Below are 21,067 nucleotides of genomic sequence, written 5' to 3' on the forward strand. Positions count from 1 at the left end.
GATATGCAAATTTGATACCGTTTCAACCTCATGAAGAAATAATGATCTGATTGAAGTCATGTGTTCAGATGAATTATTCAGGACTTCTGCTTGATCTGAGCGTTCATTGAGTAGCAGTGTCTGTGATCTCTGGTTTGTTTCCATCATCAGGACGATGAGGTGGTTCTGCAGTGTGTGGCCTGCATTCAGAAGGAGAACCGCAAGTTCTGCCTGAGCGCTGAGGGTTTGGGGAACCGCCTGTGTTACCTGGAGCCCACGTCAGAGGCCAAGGTGAGGAGAATCATCACTCGTTGTCATTGAAATGCATTATTCACTGCTGTGATTGCTGTAAGCCAATCAGAACCCACTGACTTTAAGAGCTTGAACATCTAAAGCGACAAAACTGCAGAACACGCTTATAATAAACAGAACAAAATATTGTCTGCTGTTTTGGATTCTAATATAGTTATTGCTCTAGCTAGTCGTCATATCATAGTTATTGTTATGGTTATTGTGATACTTATCATTTATAGTTAACATTTTGGTTGTGGTTATTATTGTTGTAGTTATCATTATAGTTAAATTTGTAGTTATTGTGGTTATCATTATAGTTATTATTGTTGTGTTGTCATTATAGTTATCACTGTAGTTATAGTTGTTGTTATAGTTATTAATTTATCGGTATAGTTATTATCATAGTTATCATATTTGTTGTGGTTATTGTTGTAGTTATAGTTAATACAGTTATCGTTATGGTTGTCATTATATATTTCATTGTTATAGTTCTAATAGTTGTTCTTGTGGTTATTATATAGTTGTTATTATCACAGTTATTACATTTATTGTTATAGTTATTTTAGTTGTCATTATATTTATCGTAACAGTTTTCTTTATTGTTATTGTGGTTATGGTTATTGTCAGTCACAATAGTTGTTGTGGTTAGCGTTGAAGTTATCGTAATAGTTGTTGTTATACATATTACATTTATCGTTATAGTTATGGTGGTTATCGTTATAGTTATTGTCATAGTTATCATAGTTGTTGTAGTTATTGTTGTAGTTATAGTTAATACAGTTAACGTTATGGTTGTCATTATATATATATTTCATTGTTATTGTTCTAATAGTTGTTCTTGTGGTTATCGTAATAGTTGTCGTTATAGTTATTACATTTATCGTTATGTTATTGTGGTTATTGTTATAGGCCTACTTGTTGTAATAGTTTTAATAGCTGTTGTGGTTATTGTTGTAGTTATAGCTAGTTAATACAGTTATCGTTATGGTTGTCGTCATATATATTTCATTGTCATAATTCTAATAGTTGTCGTTGAAGTTATCGTAATAGTTTTTGTTATACTTACTACATTTATTGTTATAGTTATTTTAGTTGTCATAGTTATCATAACAGTTTTCGTTATAGTTATTGTGGTTATTATAGTTATTGTCAGTCATAATAGTTGTTGTTGTGGTTAGCGCTGTAGTTATCATTATAGTTGTAGTTATAGTTGGTATATTTATTGTCATGATTATAGTTGACATTGTGGTTATTATTAATGTCGTCATTATTGTTATAGTTAGTATAGTTGTCATAGTTGTTGTGGATATCGTTATAGTTATTGTTGTAGGTATTATAGTTTACTTTACCATAGTTATCGTTGTGATTTTTGTTTATAGTTACCGTTATTGTTATAGGTATTGATATACTAGTCATTTATAGTTAACATTTTGGTTGTTGTTGTTATTATTGTTAAAGTTGTAGTTATTGTGGTTATCATTATAGTTGTTTTCGTAACTGTAATATACTATAATTTCGTAACTTCGTAACTTCTAGTTGACTTTAGCGCGCACTTTAGCTGGAGGAGACGTGCGCTGATGAGTGCGAGCTCACTGTCCTCACCGGCTTTAGTTCTGATCTCAGAGCAGTGACTCGCGGATGTGACGCTCATTCACTGAGACGGGGATGATGTATCGCCGCTCGTGTGTGCGTTTTCTATTCTTATGAGAGGCGTCGCTCCTCGGGGAGAAAGAGAACTAATGATCCACTTTCACAGCTGATGAGCTGAGCGCTTAAAACACTTCAGCAGGACTCACACGTGATCGATGACTGTTAGACGATAAACACACACGTACCTGTACATACAAACACCGTCTGCAGCTTCACACGGGGATTCCCAAACCTTTCTCAAGACCTTTGACCTACCGAGCGTTTCAGTTAATATTTCAATAATTTAACAACATATTTCCATATTAATAATTGTCAGATATTCGTTAATGGTCACATGACATGCAGCTAAACAAACAAAATATTTAGTAAGTTTTTCCATTTAGATTAGTTTTTATTTTAATCTTATATTTTTATGAATTAATTGTCAGTAGGCCTAAGTGTTTTAATTTAGATTTTTTTTAATTAATTTTAGTAAGTGTTTTATCTTGATTTGTTTTTATATTCAGAGTATTTATTTTAATTTTATATTTTTATGGATACATTTATCGGTGTTTTATTAAAAAAATAAATTTTATGAATTTTTATTAAATAATTGTTAGTGTTTTGTTTTGTTTTTATTTTATATTTATTTTAATTTTATGTTTTATGAATTAATAATTAGTGCTTTATTTTGATTTGTTTAAATTAAAATGTTATTTTTTTTAACTTTAAATATTTTTATGAATTAATTAGACTAGTGTTCAGAGTGTTTAATTTAAAATGATGTTGGCGGTCTGTAATCTGTACTCTTCATCTAATCCATCGCTCAAAAAACTCAAGTGACCTTAAATGTGAAGTGGTCATCCATCATCCACTGCTGTCTGCTTTCTCCTGGGTCCTCGTTACGCAGCAGAGTTCAAAGGTCACTGAACTCTTTTACCATCACAAATAAACACACTGTAAGTGTGCCACACTATAATGGCCTTATATTTTTGTGGACATGTTAAAATGCTAATATTATAGTGTTATTGTAAACTTACACAAATTAACAACAACTTATTAAAAGTTCAACAAAAATTAGGTTTTAAGGGCCATATGAAATACACTTTATTTATTTATTTGTATATATATATTTTTTTCTGGATTCCATTTTAAAGGTTTAATTAATATTAATTATTAATTAAACCATTAAAATGGAATCCAAAAAAATTATTTTTTTAAATTAATTAATTAATTTATTATTGTTTAATATTATTGTAATATTTATTTATGTACTTACAATATTTTGTTGTATATTAAATTTTTTCTGGTAATCAAACGCAGGCATAAAACATTAATTGAATTGATATTTTATTAAAATGAAAATTAAACAAACCCTTTCATTTTTTGGCAAACGAAGTCGTGCATGACAGAGGTTTACTGTTAAAACTAAAACATGGAAGAAAGATGGTGTGATTGTTCCCTTAAAGAAACAAGTTTTCCACATGGTGGAGATCATCAGGCTTTGGGAAATGTATATTTTGAGATCTTTGCAGAGCGTTGGTGAGATTTCAGCCCTTCAGGTTTGTTTCTGTCTGTCGGGACGCATCAGTCTCTCAGCGCTGCTCTCGTTTGTCATATTGATTTATTAACAACATGCATTGATATGTAGAAGCTGTGGCTCGTTTGTGTCGTAGATGTGATGAGCCTTGAACATCGTTAGATTGGAAATGGATCCAGCTTCCCTGTGAAAGACAAGGATTTTTATAAATATTTCTCTAATGGTTTAGATCTTGGCATAACCGGAAAGCCATTGTGTTTTAATATTTTATCACTTTCCATGATTTTCACGGGTCTAGAAATCTATTTTAATATCAGGTTGTTGAAGGAGTGAATTGAAACAAGAAATATCTTAATCTTAGCTGTTTTAGTCTATTTTAATGCATGTTTTGTCTTGTTTAAAACCATCAAGTCATCTTCAGACTTTTGAAGGATCTATTGTTATTTTATTATAACTGAGATATTGTATTATATATTATAGTTTTTATTAATATTCAATATTTTTTAAAATAACTGTAAAAAAAATCTGTTTTATATTTTCTATATATTTCTATAAAAATATATTTGTTTTTGTACATTTATTTTTTATTTTTTATTTTTGTTTTATTCATTTTTTTTTTCACATTATTTATTATTAGTGTATTAATAATAATAATAATAATAATAATAATAATAAGAGTTTTTAAAATATTTTCTCTGTATTATATTTTCTATATATTTCTATAAAAAAGATATATTTGTTTTTATACATTTATTTTATATTTTATATTTTTATAAATTTTAGTCATTTTGTTATGTGGTTTTGTTATTATTATTATTTATAATAATAATAATAATAATAATAATAATAATATGATTTTAAATATTATTTTATTCATTTTTACTTCAGTTTTTTTAATGTTATTTAATTTAATTTAAATGTATTTTATTTAACGAAAATGTTTTTAATGGTTTTAGTTGTTCTAATATTAATAAATAAATATAATTTAAAATCTTATTTTATATATATATATATTATATATCTATATATATATATATATATATATCTATATATATATATATATATATATCCATGAGAATTGTTGTCTTTTTTAGGTTTTTTATAATAACCCTGGTGAGTTAGTTCAGACGTGCGACTGCTAGAAAGAATCTCTTGAAGGTCCCTCTGCAGACGTTCTTCAGCAGGTCATGTCCTAATAACAAAGAGCTGAAGCGCTGAGAAAGTTTCTCCAGCAGACCTGGATTATCTGGACATTGTGATCCACTTTCATGAGTTTTTGTTTGCTGTTCTTCAGTAAAGGAGGCCAGTTTGCTGTTGGTTGTGCTTCATTTATCTTCTCATTGCTCACCTCATACTGTCAGCGGGATCTTCTGGCCTCTTTGGCTTTGATCCCAAACCTGCTCCGAACTCTCGAGCAGCACTAAATCACACTCGAACCCTCCGTCTCCTTCTGCATAATGAACTCTAGTTTTGTCCTGAAAACAAAGATCTCTGAACACTTATGGATGCTGGATTATTAGAGGAAATACACATTTTCACAGTCATGTTTTGTTGTTATTGTCTGGAGTTTCTACAGTGAAACAAAATTCAGACTATAAGCTGCAAGAAAGATCAACACGCATGATATTTACTAAAGTTTATTTAGCTTAAAATGAAAAAAGTTTATTTAATAACTATATAATTAAATGTATTTAATAATCAACACTCAAATAAGTAAAACTGAAAATAAAATAAAAGATATTTGTAAAAAAAATAAAAATAAACACAAACTGAAATAAACTAGAGTATAAACAACTTTATTTCAGCTAGTTTCTCATTTTAATTTGTTTTAACTTAATAACTAAAATTTACTATAATAACTATTTAAAAAACTAATCTGAAACCGAAATTAAAAATAGTATATATATATAATAAAAATATAAATAATATAATATATAAATAAGTTTTATATATATATATATATATAATATATATATATATATATATATATATATATATATATATATATATATATATATATATATATACATGACAGAAACAGCAAAAATACTAAAATTAAAATATTAAAATTAAAAAAAAAAAAATATTAATAAAAACCATGCTAGTATCTCAATGATACTAAAGTAACACTGTTTGTATAAAAAAAATAATTGGCAAAAAGTTATATTCTTTAATGGTATATCAATTTGTTGTTGAAATATGAACATTTAAACAGTGGCTGTAATAAATCTTGTATTCATGACAGATTTATTCAAATAATGAAAGCAACATGTTAAGTAAAAGTAGAACGAATATTCCCTTCAGAACTGCTTCGACCGAAATTAAAAAATACATTTTTGGCAGAATATTTTTGGTTGCTGAAAACTTCTACTCGCTCACAGACAGAGTTTTGTAGTGTGCACATAATATTAAGCCTTGATTCTTCAGAATATATATATTTTTTGTAGTTCTAAACATATATATAATTAGCAGCAAAACATGGTGCTTGCAACGCCAAGGTCATGGGTTCGATTCCATGCATGAACTGAGAAATACGAGTGCATTCAGTGCTTTGGTAAAAGCGTCTGTCAGATGCATGAATGTGAGTGTAACTGAGAGAATTCAGAGTTCAGGTGCGTCTAAATGAATCATGTGTTTTTATGCATTTATCTTAATCATTGTGTCTTGTGCTTTCAGTGGCTGAGAAATGAAAATGTGCTGTTTAAGAGTTTGCGTGTGATTTCTTTGTTATATTGTGTGTGTTTCAGTATGTTCCTCCAGATCTGTGCATCTGTAGTTTTGTGCTGGAGCAGTCGCTGTCTGTCCGCGCGCTGCAGGAGATGCTCGCCAAGACCGGACAGAACAATGACGTACGTACGAAAACACGCCAGACACACTTGAAAAATCTGCATGAATATCCATGATTCATTTGCTTCGGTCAGAATATCTCATGCTCAATAATAAATCAAGCTGTCAGAACAAACTCTTGTCCAGGAGCTGTTAAACCTTCTTTTGGTTAACCCACCAGTGACCTGCACTATTTTTAATATATATATATATATATAGTACAGGTCAGAAGTTTGGAAACATTACTATTTTTAATGTTTTTGAAAGAAGTTTCTTCTGCTCATCAAGCCTGCATTTATTTGATCAAAAATACAGAAAAAACAGTAATATTGTGAAATATTTTTACAACTTAAAATAATAGTTTTTCTATTTGAATATACTTTAAAAAATAATATTTTATTCCTGTGATGCAAGCTGAATTTTCAGCATCATTACTCCAAGCCTTCAGTGTCACATGTAAACATCCAGTCTATCACATGATCATTTAGAAATCATTCTAATATTTCTGATTTATTATGAGTGTTGAAACCAGTTCTGCTGTCTAATATATTTTGATGATAATAAAAGGTTAAAAAGAACTGCATTTATTCACAAAAAAAAAAAACAATTCTAATTAATATAGAATATTCTAATAAGATATTATGTGCTCTTTACTATCATATGTTATCAATTTAACACATCCTTGCTGAATAAAAAAGTATTTGATTTTATTTTAAAAAAAAAAGGAAAAAAAATTACTGCACCTGACCAAATTACTGACCAGTAGTGTATATTGTTATTACAAAATATTTATATTTTAAAACCATAGCTTCTTTTTTTTAACTTTTTATTCTATCAAAGTATCCAAGTAAAAACAAAGTATCACATGTTCTGAAAAAAATATAAGCAGCAGAACTGTTTCCAAACTTTGATAATGAATCATCATATTAGAATGATTTCTAAAGGATCATGTGATAATGATCTAAAAATTCAGCTTTGCATACAGAAATAAATATAATTTTAAAAGTAAAATAAATTTAAAACAATTATTTTAAATTGTAATAAATATCACAATATTACTGTTTTTTTCTGTATTTTTGATCAAATAAAATGCAGCTTGATGAGCAGAAGAAACTTCTTTCAAAAACATTAAAAATAGTAATGTTTCCAAACTTTTGACCTGTACTGTATATATATATATAATATTTCATTTTTGCTGGCTCAGTCAGGGCATTAGATGTTTTACTTAACTTACAAATATATTACAGTTAGTTTGGAAAATGAATGTAATATTAAAATTAAAAAACAATACATATTAAATAAAAAAAAAGATTTATAACCAAAACTAAAAAAAAATCAAACTTAACTAAAATAAAATATAATATCAATATAATACAACAATAAAATAAAATTCATTACTTGAAATAAAATAATTAACTGAAATAAATTTAAACTTGTTTCATATCAGCTTGTAAGTATATTTGGTATATTATATAACATTATATTATATATTCATTACTTAAAATAACAATTAGCTGAAATAAATTTAAACTTGTTTTATATCATCTATTATGTATTATATTGTTATATTATATTATATATTCATTACTTTAAATAAAATAAAATTAACTGAAATAAATGTAAACTTGTTTTGTTTCAGCTACTTGCCAAAGTAACATTTCTCATTTTTGTTTTGTTAGTTGAAGTTCTAAAGTAACTAAAGCTAAAAACTTATCTTAATAAAAACCATATAGACATAACAAAACAAAAACTAATAAAAATGACAAAAACGCAACAAAATTGCTAAAACTTTAACTAATAAAGAAAATATAAAAAGAAATAATAAATTCAAAATATTAACAAAAAATAAAATACTTTAAATATATTTATATTTCTAGAGTAATCTGAGGTTCAGTCTCCATGATCTGCTAGAATCCACATGGATATTTATATTTCTAGAGTAATCTGAGGTTCAGGCTCTCGGTGTTGGTAGTCTGCAGGTGGTTTAGTCGTACCAGCATCAGTCTGGAGTGTCTCTTCATGATCTGCTTGAAGCTGCAGGGCTTTTCCATAAAACACAGACTTCTCCAACTTCCAGACCAACAAGGACTTCACCATCCTATGGATCAAAATCTTCATCTTCTGCTCCTGAATCTCATTCCCCCTCCCTGCACTACTCTTCAGCATAGATCCCCCTATAGATGTTTCTAATGGTCAAAATTGGTGAGAGGGAGAATCACTGATAGATGCAATGATTTCTAATGTCACAATATATTGCACCATGGTGTTATCTGTTGTGTAATGAGTGAGCACGTTTAATAATAAAAACAAACGTCTCAAGCTGTTTTCTGTTGTTTCTTCACGCCTCCCGCAGCAGTTCATTAGAAAGGTGAGTGATTCTCACTGTCGTCACGCTGTGATTTGTGTTTGTGTGATGATTGAGTGACTGTAATCACTGTTTTCAGGCGGCTCAGAACTAGATCACACCTTACCTTACATCTACATAAAAATAAAAAAGTTATAGCGACCTTTTCTCACGTTTCTGAGAATAAAAGGTCAGAACTGCAAGATATAAACTCTGAACTGATGGGAAAGAAAAGCAAGAAGTTGTGCGACCTTTTTTCTTCGTGAGTTTTCAGAAAAAAAGGTCAGACTGCAAGACATAAACTCTGAACTGCGAGATTTAAAAAGAAGAATTGCAAGATTTTAAATAAAAAATCATGAGATTTCAAATGAAGAATTGTGAGATTTCAAATAAAAAATTAAAAAACATCAAATAAAAAATCAAGAAATTCAAAATTAAAAATTGAAAGATTTCAAAAAAAGTTGTAAGATTTCAAATGAGGTATTGTGAGATTTTAAATGAAGAATTGTGAGATTTTAAATTAAAAATCATGAGATTTCAAATGAACAATTGTGAGATTTGTAAAAACAAAAATGAAGAATTGCCAAAAAAAAAATCGAAATATTAAAAAAAAAAATAACAAGATTTCAAATTAAGAATTGCAAAATTTTAAATTAAAATATCAAAAGAAAAATTAAAAATCATGAGATTTCAAATGAAGAATTGCGATATTTCAAATTAAGAATTTCAAGATTTTAAATTAAAATAAAATCATGAGATTTCAAATTAAGAATTGAAAGATTTAAAAAAAGTAAGATTTCAAATGAAGAATTGTGAGATTTTAAATGAAAAATTGCGAGATTTCAAATGAACAATTGCAAGATTGTAAATAAAATATCATGAGATTTCAAATGAAGAATTGCAAGATTTTAAATTAAAATATCATGAGATTTCAAATGAAGAATTGCAAGATTTCAAATAAAAAATCATGAGATTTCAAATTAAGAATTGCGAGATTTCAAATGAAGAATTGCAAGATTTTAAATAAAAAATCATGAGATTTCAAAATTAAGAATTGAAAGATTTAAAAAAAGTAAGAATTGTGAGATTTTAAATGAAAAATTGCAAGATTGTAAATTAGAAATCATGAGATTTCAAATGAAGAATTGTGAGATTTTAAATTAAAAATCATGAGATTTCAAATTAAGAATTGCAAGATTTTAAATTAAAAATCATGAGATTTCAAATTAAGAATTGCGAGATTTCAAATTAAGAATTGCAAGATTGTAAATTAAAAATCATGAGATTTCAAATGAAGAATTGCGATATTTCAAATTAAGAATTTCAAGATTTTAAATTAAAATATGATAAAACAAATTAATAACTAAAAAACAAACAAAAAAAAATAAGATTTCAAATTAAGAATTGCGAGATTTCAAATGAAAAATTGAGAGAATTAAAATATAGAATTGCAAGGTTTTAAATTAAAAATAATAAGATTTCAAATGAACAATTGCGAGATTTCAAATTAAGAATTGCAAGATTTTAAATTAAAATATCACAAGATTTCAAATAAAGAATTGCGAGATTTCAAATTAAAAATAATGAGATTTCAAATTAAGAATTACAAGATTTTAAATTAAATTATCATGAAATTTAAAATTAAGAATTGCAAGATATAAACGTTTTTAAATTAAAAAATCATGAGATTTCAAATTAAGAAATGCGAGATTTCAAATGAAGAATTCTGACATTGTATCTCGCAATTCTGACTTTCAGAATTGCGAGACATAAAATTGTGAGATGTAAGCTCGCATTTGCAAGAAATAATTTTTTTTTTTCCTGTGGTGGAAAAAAGCTTCCGTAGTTTGAGTTTCTGCAGGATGTGTGAGAGTTGAATGTTTTCTGTGGCAGTATCTGACCTGTTTGAAGACGTCGCGCTCGATGACGGATAAACTGTCGTTTGATGTGGGACTTCAGGAAGACTCGACAGGTGAAGCAGATTGTTCAGACTGAAGGTGAAGCTGTGCCTTCATCAGTAGCTGATGAAGATGAGACACAGACACGCACCTGAGGATCCGTGTGTTTGTGTTCTCAGGTGAGGCCTGCTGGTGGACCATTCATCCCGCGTCTAAACAGAGATCAGAGGGGGAGAAGGTGCGTATCGGAGATGATCTCATACTCGTCAGTGTCTCATCGGAGCGATATCTGGTGAGTGTGAAGTACACTAAACATTACGTTTAACATACCTCACAAAACCCAAAAATAAAAAATCCATAACACAATTTACTAAAAAAAAATAAAAAAAATAACAAAAATAATAATAAAAAAACACAACAATAACATATTTACTACCAAAAAAAAAATCTCTATCTATCTATCTATCTATCTATCTATCTATCTATGTAAATTATTTATGTATTTTTTTTATTTCCATGACTACTAAGATTTAATTATAGTTTAAATGATCATCATCATTATTATTATTAATAATACTAATAATAAATAAATAATAATAATATTAATAATATTTTTAATCATTTATTTAAATTCAATTTAATTTTTGTATTTATTTAGTTCATTTTAATTGTATTTTTGTATATTTATTAAATTTAAATAATTTAAATAATTTTTTTACTTTATATTTCATAAAAATAATTAATAGCTTTACAGAGTTTTAAACATATTTGTTTTGTTTTATAGTTCAAATTGTTCTTTTAACTAATTAATCATTTATTTACATTTTTTTAAACATATTTGTTTTGTTTTATAGTTCAAATTGTTCTTTTAATTTACTATTTAATCATTTATTTACATTTTGTTTACTTATTTATGTTTTTTTTTAATTATTAAATGTATCTATCTATTTATTATTTATTTATTTCCATGACTATCAAGCTTTTCAGTGCTGTGAGCATATTTTTGTTTTAAAGTTCAGAATATTAATTATTTATTTATTCATTCATTCTCATGCCAATTATTTCATAATATTTTGTATTTAATTATTTAGACTTTATTTATGTGACATAAGTTTTCCAGTGTTGTAAACATACTTTTTTCTTAAAGTTCAATATATTATTATTTAAACGTATTTATTTTTTGGAATATTTACTTATGCATGTATGCTTTTCAGTGCTGCAAGCGTTTGTTTTAAAGCTCATAAGGTAGCAGAAATGAGCCTTTTTTCATCTTTCTAGTATTAATTGACTCTTTGGATGTCTGTCTGAGCATCAGCAGCTTCATACAGCAAATCTGTGACTGACACTTCCAGTGTAAACCGCAGTCGCCTCTGAATGTGTGACTCATGGACGCGTCTGCAGTGTGTTTGTGTGATCTCCTGTGAGATGATCTGCTCCGGATGGGCTCAGACGTGTCCAGCGTTAGTCATTCATCCACAAGGCTCAGTGTAGCTCATGATCTGCTTCCCGTCTCTCCAGCAGCTCCAAACGTCAGTGTATTAGTTAGAGGATGGTTAATTTTCTAGATTATTCTGAATTTATGCAAGCGTATCCCATGAGTCCAAGTTTCTCGGTTGTGGCCTCTGATGCAAACCCATCATGAGACAGACGTGACACGGGAGGATGTGCTGCCATGGTAACCACTGTGCACCTGGTCTCCGCAGCATCTGTCCATATCCAACGGCAGCATCCAGGTGGATGTGTCCTTCATGCAGACGCTGTGGAACGTCCATCCCACCTGTTCAGGGAGCAACGTGGAGGAAGGTCGGTGGTTCTTAGTGCTGTTAATGTCACTCATATCTAGTACTGATAGTGACATGATGAGCCTCTAACAGTATTAAAGTTCTGTGTGTGTCTCGTTGTTTAAAACATCATTTGATTTACCTGACTGCTCATGCTGCATTTTTCTTTCGTCCTATAGGATACCTTCTTGGCGGTCATGTGATGCGTCTTTTTCACGGGCACGATGAGGTTCTGACCATCCCGGGATCTGATCAGAGTGAAGAAGAGCAGAGGTAGAAACCTTCATCTGGTCACTGGAATTTTAATATCAGTGAGATAATAATGTAGTTTTTATTATATAAAAAAAAAAAAAAAAAAAAAAAAAAAAGTATTTTCTGTTTTAATTTTTCTGTTTTAATTTCAGTTAAAGTTTTAGTAATTTTGTTGTTGTTGTTTTTCAGGTTCATTATTAGTTTATATACAGTACAGGTCAAAAGTTTGGAAACATTACTATTTTTAATGTTTTTGAAAGAAGTTTCTTCTGCTCATCAAGCCTGCATTTATTTGATCAAAAAATACAGAAAAACACTAATATTGTGAAATATTATTACAATTTAAAATTAATGTTTTTTAAATTTATTATACTTTAAATTATCATTTATTTCTGTGATGCAAAGCTGAATTTTTAGGTTTATCATTATCACCTGATCCTTTAGAAAATCATTCTAATATGATGATTCATTATCAAAGTTGGAACCCGTTTCTGCTGCTTAATATTTTTTCAGAAACATGTGATACTTTTTTAGGATACTTTGATGAATAAAAGTAAAAAAAAAAGAAAATAAATAAAAAAACGAAGCTATGTTTTTAAAAAATATATAATATTTTGTAATAACAATATACACTACTGGTCCAGTAATTTGGGGTCAGTAATTTCTTTCTTTCTTGTTGTTTAAATAAACTCAATACTTTTATTCAGCAAGGAGTGTGTTAATTGATAAAAAAGTGATAGTAAAGAAAACATGATATTTTATTAGAATATATATTAGAATTTTTTTTATTTTGAAGTAAATGCAGTTCTTTTTAACCTTTTATTCATCAAATATATTAGACAGCAGAACTGTTTCCAACACTCCTAATAAATCAGAATATTAGAATGATTTCTAAATGATCATGTGATAGACTGGATGTTACATGTGACACTGAAGGCTGGAGTAATGATGCTGAAAATTCAGCTTTGCGACATCACAGGAATAAATTATTTTTTTTAAAGTATATTCAAATAGAAAACTATTATTTAAGTTGTAATAATAATTTCACAATTATTACTGTTTTTTTCTGTATTTTTGATCAATAAATGCAGGTTTGATGAGCAGAAGAGACTTCTTTCAAAAGCATTAAAAATAGTAATGTTTCCAAACTTTTGACCTGTACTGTATGTCAGAATGATGTGTCATTTATCTGTGGTGATCATCTAGATGTGGGTCTGTGACGCAGCGTCCCCTAGGATCCGGCGTAACGGCTGTCCGTCTATGTATAGCGAGTGTGTGTCAGACTGAAGTGGGTCGAGCTGAAGTAACCCAGGGCCGTCTGAGGATGCTGAAGATGTGATCGTAGGCGTGTGGCCTATTTTTAGCGCTGGCGTTTAGTGCGCCGTCTGCAAGATTAGATATCAGTCTTTAGCTCTGGCCTGTGGCGCTGCGTCCTGTCCTTGAAATATAATCAGAGAAACGTCCTACTCTAAAGGATTTTCTGCAGGAGCTCTTTCAGGTGTATCGCAGATCTGTCACCGCGCAGGACAGGAATGAATGATTTCTGTTGTTGTATGAGTGACGGAGAGAGTGTTTGTTCATTATAATATAGGAGAACGTCCTCCATGAGATGTGCAATACATTAAAGCCGTTAGTAATCATGTGACGTTCAGTTTTAGAGTCATCTCGAACAGAAAACCTCTTCTAAAGCATGTTAGGTTTAGGTCAGTTTAGTTTAAGTCAGTTTAACTTCGTTATATGTGTGTATTAGTGGTGTGAGAAATTGACAAAAGATTATAGGCAGTCGGAACAGCTTTTTGTGTGAAAGCGGAGACTTTCCAAAGTGCCCACTCAACGAGAGGTGTTGCCCCTTCTTGGGCTTTGTTCAGCCGTGTGTGCTTACTTCCACTCACTACTACAAATCTAAAACCATTTAGAGTCGTTTAAGCTTCTAAATCAAATCCGCAGCCTGTTTAGGCATCGGTTCAGTATGTAAACCTGTTTTCATTGGTGTTTTTCAGATTGGTGAACTACGAGACGGGTAAAGCCGGAGCAAAAGCCCGATCTCTCTGGAGGCTGGAGCCGTTACGCATCAGGTGAGAAGATCTAGCGCTCGGGTTTCCATCGTATGTGACCGTACATACCCATGATTCCCATTTCTGTATGTGTTCAGTTGGTGTGGCAGTCACATCCGCTGGGGTCAGCCGTTCCGTCTGCGTCACCTGACCACCGGTCACTATATGGCGCTTACAGAGGACCGAGGCGTCGTGCTGCAGGACAGAGAGAGATCAGACACCACGTCCACAGCCTTCTGCTTCAGAGCCTCCAAGGTCTCACACATTCACCCCAATACACAACATTTACTACAAAGGGTTAAAGGAACAGTTCGCCCGAAACTGAAAAGGTGCTCGAAATCAAAACAGATATTTAGAAATGTAGCACTGCATCAGTGTCTCAGCAATGGATGCTCTGCAGTGAATGGGTGCCGTCAGAACGAGAGCTGATAAATACATCACAATAATCCACAAGTAATCCACAGCACTCCAGTCCATCAGTTAACAATATGGAGAAGAACAAAAGGCATGAAACCCATCCAGCATTAAGATGTTTTTAACTCAAATACATCGAGCAATATAATCCATTAATACACTTCCTGCAGTGAAAAAGTGTTCTGGTGTGAATCAGGAGAGAAATCTGCACAGATCAAGCAGCGTTTAAACAGTCCATAGCAGTCCTAAACTGTAAATCTTTTGTCTTCTCCAGATGTTCACTGATGGACTGGAGTGCTGTGGATTACTTGTGGATTATTGTGATGTTTTTATCAGCTGTTTGGCTCTCATTCTGACGGCACCCATTCACTGCAGAGCATCCATGCTTGAAGACACTGATGCAGTGCTACATTTCTACAAACCTGATGAAGAAACACACTCATCCTGATCTCTGATGATCTGAGGAATATTACATTTTCAGCAAATTTTTATTTATGGTGAACTATTCCTTTAAGAGTTCCGTACACCATACTGAAGTAATGTGCTGGTAAAAACATAATAATAATTTTATTCATCAAGGACGCATTAAATTGATGAAAAGTGACAGTAAGGAGCCTATTAAATTGATGACAAAGTGGGACAGTAAGAAATTTATAATGTTACAGCCGATTTCTATTCAAATGCAACCGCCTGTTCTCTGAAACGTTCCGTATTCATCTATGAATCATGAACATTAAAATGTATCACAGTTTCCAAAAATATTGACGCAGCACGACGGTTTCAAATTGATAATAATCAGAAATGTTCTGAAGCAGTCACTCATCATATAGAATGATTTCTGAAGATCATTGGGTGACACTGAAGGACGGAGTAATGATGCTTGAAACTACAGCTGCGCATCAACAGAAAATACATACACTTAACAATATTCACACAGAAACCAACAGCTGTTTCCATCGTAATAATATTTCCACGTTGTACTGTATTTTTTATCAAATAAATGGCTTAAACCTTCAAAGAAAAAATCCTTAAATTGACCCCAAGAGTATCACATTATTAATCAGCCGATTCTCACGGAAGCCAGTAATATCAGTCTAAATCACTGAAGTTTATTGAATTATTAGTGTTAAATCTGTCAAGGATAGATGCTGTAAGTGAGAATATATGATGTTTAATGCAGACAGTTATTCCAGCTCTCGACGGGTCAATATTCAGTGAAGAGGATCCTCCTCCAGAGCTCTATTAAATAAGAACCATCACTATTATCATGAGTCATTTGTCATCCAGTTATTCTTCCTCCGCTGCTTTGATTTTGTTCTTGATGTTCCAGCAGGGAAAACAAACCCAGCGTCTTAATAGAACCAACAATTTTTCCCCCTGTATGCTCTAAAATGATATTCTCTTGTTGTGCTGTTATTGAGTCATTTTCGTCTTGATTAGTTTGATCTATCGTGGTGTTTTCAGGTCAGACTCACTCAGCATCACAGGATTGAGCAGAATGAGATCAGCTGTAAACAATGCATGCTTTCAGTGAATTTGAATTGAATTGTTGCAAAAATATTTTTTATGCGGCGTAATGTTCAGTATGTGTTGCAGTTGTTGATTTTAATACAAAGTCAGTGTGCAACCGGTGACAGAGAGAGAGTCTTGAATCTGGTCACTGAATGCCGGTTTGTGTTCCTCCAGGAAAAGCTGGAGTGCAGTCTGAAGCGGGACATCGAGGGGATGGGATTCTCGAAGCACCAAACAACGAGACTCTCTCTTTCCTCTCAATCCACGTATCTAAAATCCCCTCCACTCCGGCCGCTCAAACGCCATTTTCGATCTAACACAGTATTTTAAAGCTAGCACAGATGTAATGAATACTGATGTTATTTTGTAAAGCTAGCACAGATGTAATGAATAGTGATGTTATTTTGCAATCTGATTGTCTATTTTTACATCATTTCAGGTATTTATAGCTTTTTTTAATCCTATAGTTGTGAATTAGTTTTTTTTAAATAAAAATTAAATTTAATTTTTGTATTTTTTTTTATAATGTTATTATTATTATTATTTTTTTTTCAGTTTTACTTTTAGTACTTAAAGTTAAATTAAGTCAAAATTAAATATTTTTCAGTTTTACTTTTAGTACTTAAAGTTAAATTAAGTCAAAATCAAATATTTAATATATATATATATTATTTAAGTGTGTTGTATTGAAGTTATTGAAAATGCTTTTTTAATATTTTTAACGTTTGTGATAATTAGAAATATTTTCTTGGCAACTGTATGAAATAACCGGCGTCTTTGGCAACTGTACGTCCCGTCCCTCCCAACCCCCCGGGCCCGAACCTCCCAAAATAGTTTTTATATTTCAGTTTCAGATGATGGGAAGCTTTATTTTGTTTCATTTTTGCTCATTTGAATAGTGATGTTATTTTGCAATCATTCAGGTACTAGCACAGATGTAATGAATAGTTATTTTAATTCACAAACATACATAAAATATCTTTTTAAAAAAATATTAATAAGTTATTATTTATTTTTAGAAAATTTTTCTGTCATCAAAAAATTTTTGTATTTTAATTTTATTGTTTTTTTTTTATAATGCTATTTTTTATTATTTTAAGTTTTTTTTTCAGTTTTACTTTTAGTACTTAAAGTTAAATTAAGTCAAAATTAAATAGATGTAATAGAATACATTTTTAATATATATATTTTATTTTAGTCCGTTGTATTGAAGTTATTGAAAATGCTTTTTTTATATTTTTAACGTTTGTGAAAATTAGAAATATTTTCTTGGCAACTGTATGAAATAAAATAGTTTTTATATTTCAGTTTCAGTTGATGTTTATTTCATTTCATTTTTCATTTATGTTTTGTTTATTTTATTAAAAGTTTTTGTGGTTTTAGTTTTTATTGATTTGATTATTAAAGTTTTTTTAGTATGTCAAGTTAAACTAAAGGAAAATTAGAGATGTTGCCTTGGCAACTGGCTGAAATAAAATAAATTTAATTGTTTTATTATTTTATTTTATTTTAATTCAGTTACTGAAAATTTTTTTTTTTTTGAGTGTGTGGTTTTAGTTTTAAGTTTATTTATTTTAAAATGTCGGTATAATCGTTATTAATTTTTACTTTAGTTTTAGTTTTTTTAATATTTTATTTATTTCAGTTATTGTTTATTTTATTACAGTTGCTGACTTTTCTGTGGTTTTAGTTTTAGATATATATATATATATATATATATATATATATATATATATATATATATATATATATATATATATATATATATATATATATTTTTTTTTAAATGTCTATATATTCTGTATTACAGTTTTTTATATATATTTTATTTTATCTCAGTTAATGTATAATTAATTTCAAATAATTAAAATGTTTTTAGTTTTAGTTACCTGTAATAACCCTGATGAGTAGTTGACTTTAGTCCAGCAGTGTCTAGTGTGTCATGTTTAACTAATCTAACTAGTCGAGTAAAATTTATTAATATTTTCTACTTCTTCTTTCTGAGCTCATATTAATTCAGTGGAGTATTTTGATCATGCTGACACTCAGAGTTTGTGGATCGAGGCTCACAGAATGTTGGGTTCAGCTCATGTTCTGTGTTTCTCTGTTGCTCAGGTGTGTCTTCATTCAGAGGGACACATGGACGATGGTTTGACGTTACAGCGCTGTCAACACGAGGAGTCGAGAGCCGCTCGAATCATCCGCAACACCACGCGACTCTTCAGCTGCTTCATCAGGTACCTGGACACCGTCAGGGTCAAAGCAGTCTGTTGTGGTTCGGGAGCACATTCAGCTCTTCCACAGACGTGTTTAGTGATGAGTTGATGAAGTGTCACTCATGTTCTTGGCAGATGGTGCACACAGGCTATTTTTAGCTCTCACATGCATCTTGAGTGTTCGGCGTGAGTCGTGCTCCTGATGCAGCGTGTGCCGCCCTTCGCCCGGGCCGTTTTCAGGAAATATGTTTCATAATCTTACATAAGCGATGCTGTTTTGGCTCAGAAAGCGATCAGCGGGAAGCTGCATGTTATTCTGGGAAGCTCATTACTGTCACACAAGCGCTCTTCATGACACACTTCAGGCCTCTTCAGCTTCAAGCTCCTGTGATTGTTCCTGTTTGCTGAGGCTCTGCTGGGTTTGAGTCGAAGCTTGTTCCCAACACGGAACAAAAAATTAAAAATGGCCAATTCAGAATGAGTTTATATCTCGCAGGTAAGAGGTCCCGAATCTGAATTTCTGGTATTACGTCATTTTTTCTCAGTTTTGTCTCTTGATTTAAATTTTTTTCTTTTCTGAATTCCAATTATTACTTCTTCCACAAAATTACAATTTTCTCACAATTTTGCAACATTTTTATCTGAGTTTTGTTCTCAGAATTGACAACTCAGAATTGCAACATTCAATAAGTTAACAATTCTCTCAAAATTTAACACCATTGCTCTCAAATTTTACAACTCATCACATACTTGAAATTCTCTCAGGATTGTAACATTTTCTAAGTTTATGATTCACGAAACTTTACCACAATTTACATTTTCAACACAATTTTGAATTTGTCTCACAAACTTGCCATTTTTGTCTCATGATTTAGATTTTTTTACTCCAACCGCCATTTCCAACACGGTTCATGATTTAGATTTTTTTTTCTGAATTTACCCCCCTTCTCGTCATTCCCCCTCACGCCCCCCCCGCCAGCACCAAGCCCCAACACACACACGCACGAGCACCCATTTTATGAGACCCCCCCGGGCCCCCCCCCCCCACCAAGTCTATCTTGAAACCCATTTTTTCACACCCCCCCCCCACCCCTAGGACACCCACCAGCCGTCCCCCCTGAGTTTGTCCCACCCGTCCCTCCCATAGCCCCCACTTTCTGAACCAAACACAACAACAAATTACTCGACTTTATGCTCCCAACGATCCCCCCATCAACGCCAGTACCCCTACCCCCGAAATTACTTAGAAACACGTCTTACGAACATACCAATTTTTTTTCTCAATTCTGATTTTCACGTCTCAAAATTTTGGCGTTTTTCTCAGAATTCTGAATTCACGTCTTACGAACATACCAATTTTTTTTCTCAATTCTAAGTTTACATCTCGCAATTTCATGCGATCGGCATACTTAAGTACCGAACCACCGTTTTTTCTCAGAATTCTGAGTTCAGTCCCCTACGAATGCCACTAGTTGATGTTTTTTTTTTTCTTCCAAGAAGAATTTTGACATTTAATATCCCACAAAATCTTGACACGTTTATTCTCACTAGCTTCCCTATTACTGTCATCATAAAACCACATTAAACTACAGAGTTTTACGTTCCTCCCGGGCATTATAAGCTTCCCGTATGCCCCCTATCTCCCCCGCAAGATGGTCCCCAGCCCCTGTTAGTTTTTCTCCCCCACCCTGGTGTTCTTCTGTAAACCGAGAATGTTTTGATAAATGCATACATCACCCCCCAGCCAATATATCAGTCCATCAAATAAGCTTTAAAATCTTTCTTAAAACATGACGGATGTGGTTTGATATCTTTGCAAGTCACACTTATTCACACATATCTCTACACAACACAAAACAATACAAATCACATGCGCTGTGAGTGAATAAATGTAAATGTGTTCAAGAGGTCAAGTCACACTTATTTCTACAGTGCTTTATACAATACAGATCGCTTTAAAGCAGCTTTACACAAATAAACAGGAAAATGATTCATCAATTATGAAACTAATTAAATTTTTGCCATAAACCAGCTCATCATCCACGAGTGTCAGTGCTGTCAGATTGATAATATTACTAGGGCAGTGAACATTTATGCATTTGGCAGACACAGCTTGCATTTGATGAGTTCATGCATTCCCTGGGAATCAAACCCATGACCTTTGTGTTGCTAGCTCAGTGCTCCACTGTTTGAGCTGCAGGTCTTTAATTCTTTAATTCTCTAATCCCTTATTCCATATAGCACAAAGATCTCGACCGCCTGAGCGCCAGAAAAAAAACACCAAGCGTCTGTGGTTCTGCCCATCGAGGAGGTTCTCCAGACACTGAA

General features: G+C 31.2%; 1 pseudogene; it reads left to right on the forward strand.

Annotated features, from left to right (window-relative positions):
• Positions 1-21,067, forward strand: part of LOC109110655 — a 209,237-nt pseudogene that overhangs the window by 13,002 nt on the left and 175,168 nt on the right.

Source organism: Cyprinus carpio, chromosome A17 (assembly GCF_018340385.1).
Source record: "Cyprinus carpio isolate SPL01 chromosome A17, ASM1834038v1, whole genome shotgun sequence".
Classification (NCBI taxonomy): Eukaryota; Metazoa; Chordata; class Actinopteri; order Cypriniformes; family Cyprinidae; genus Cyprinus; species Cyprinus carpio.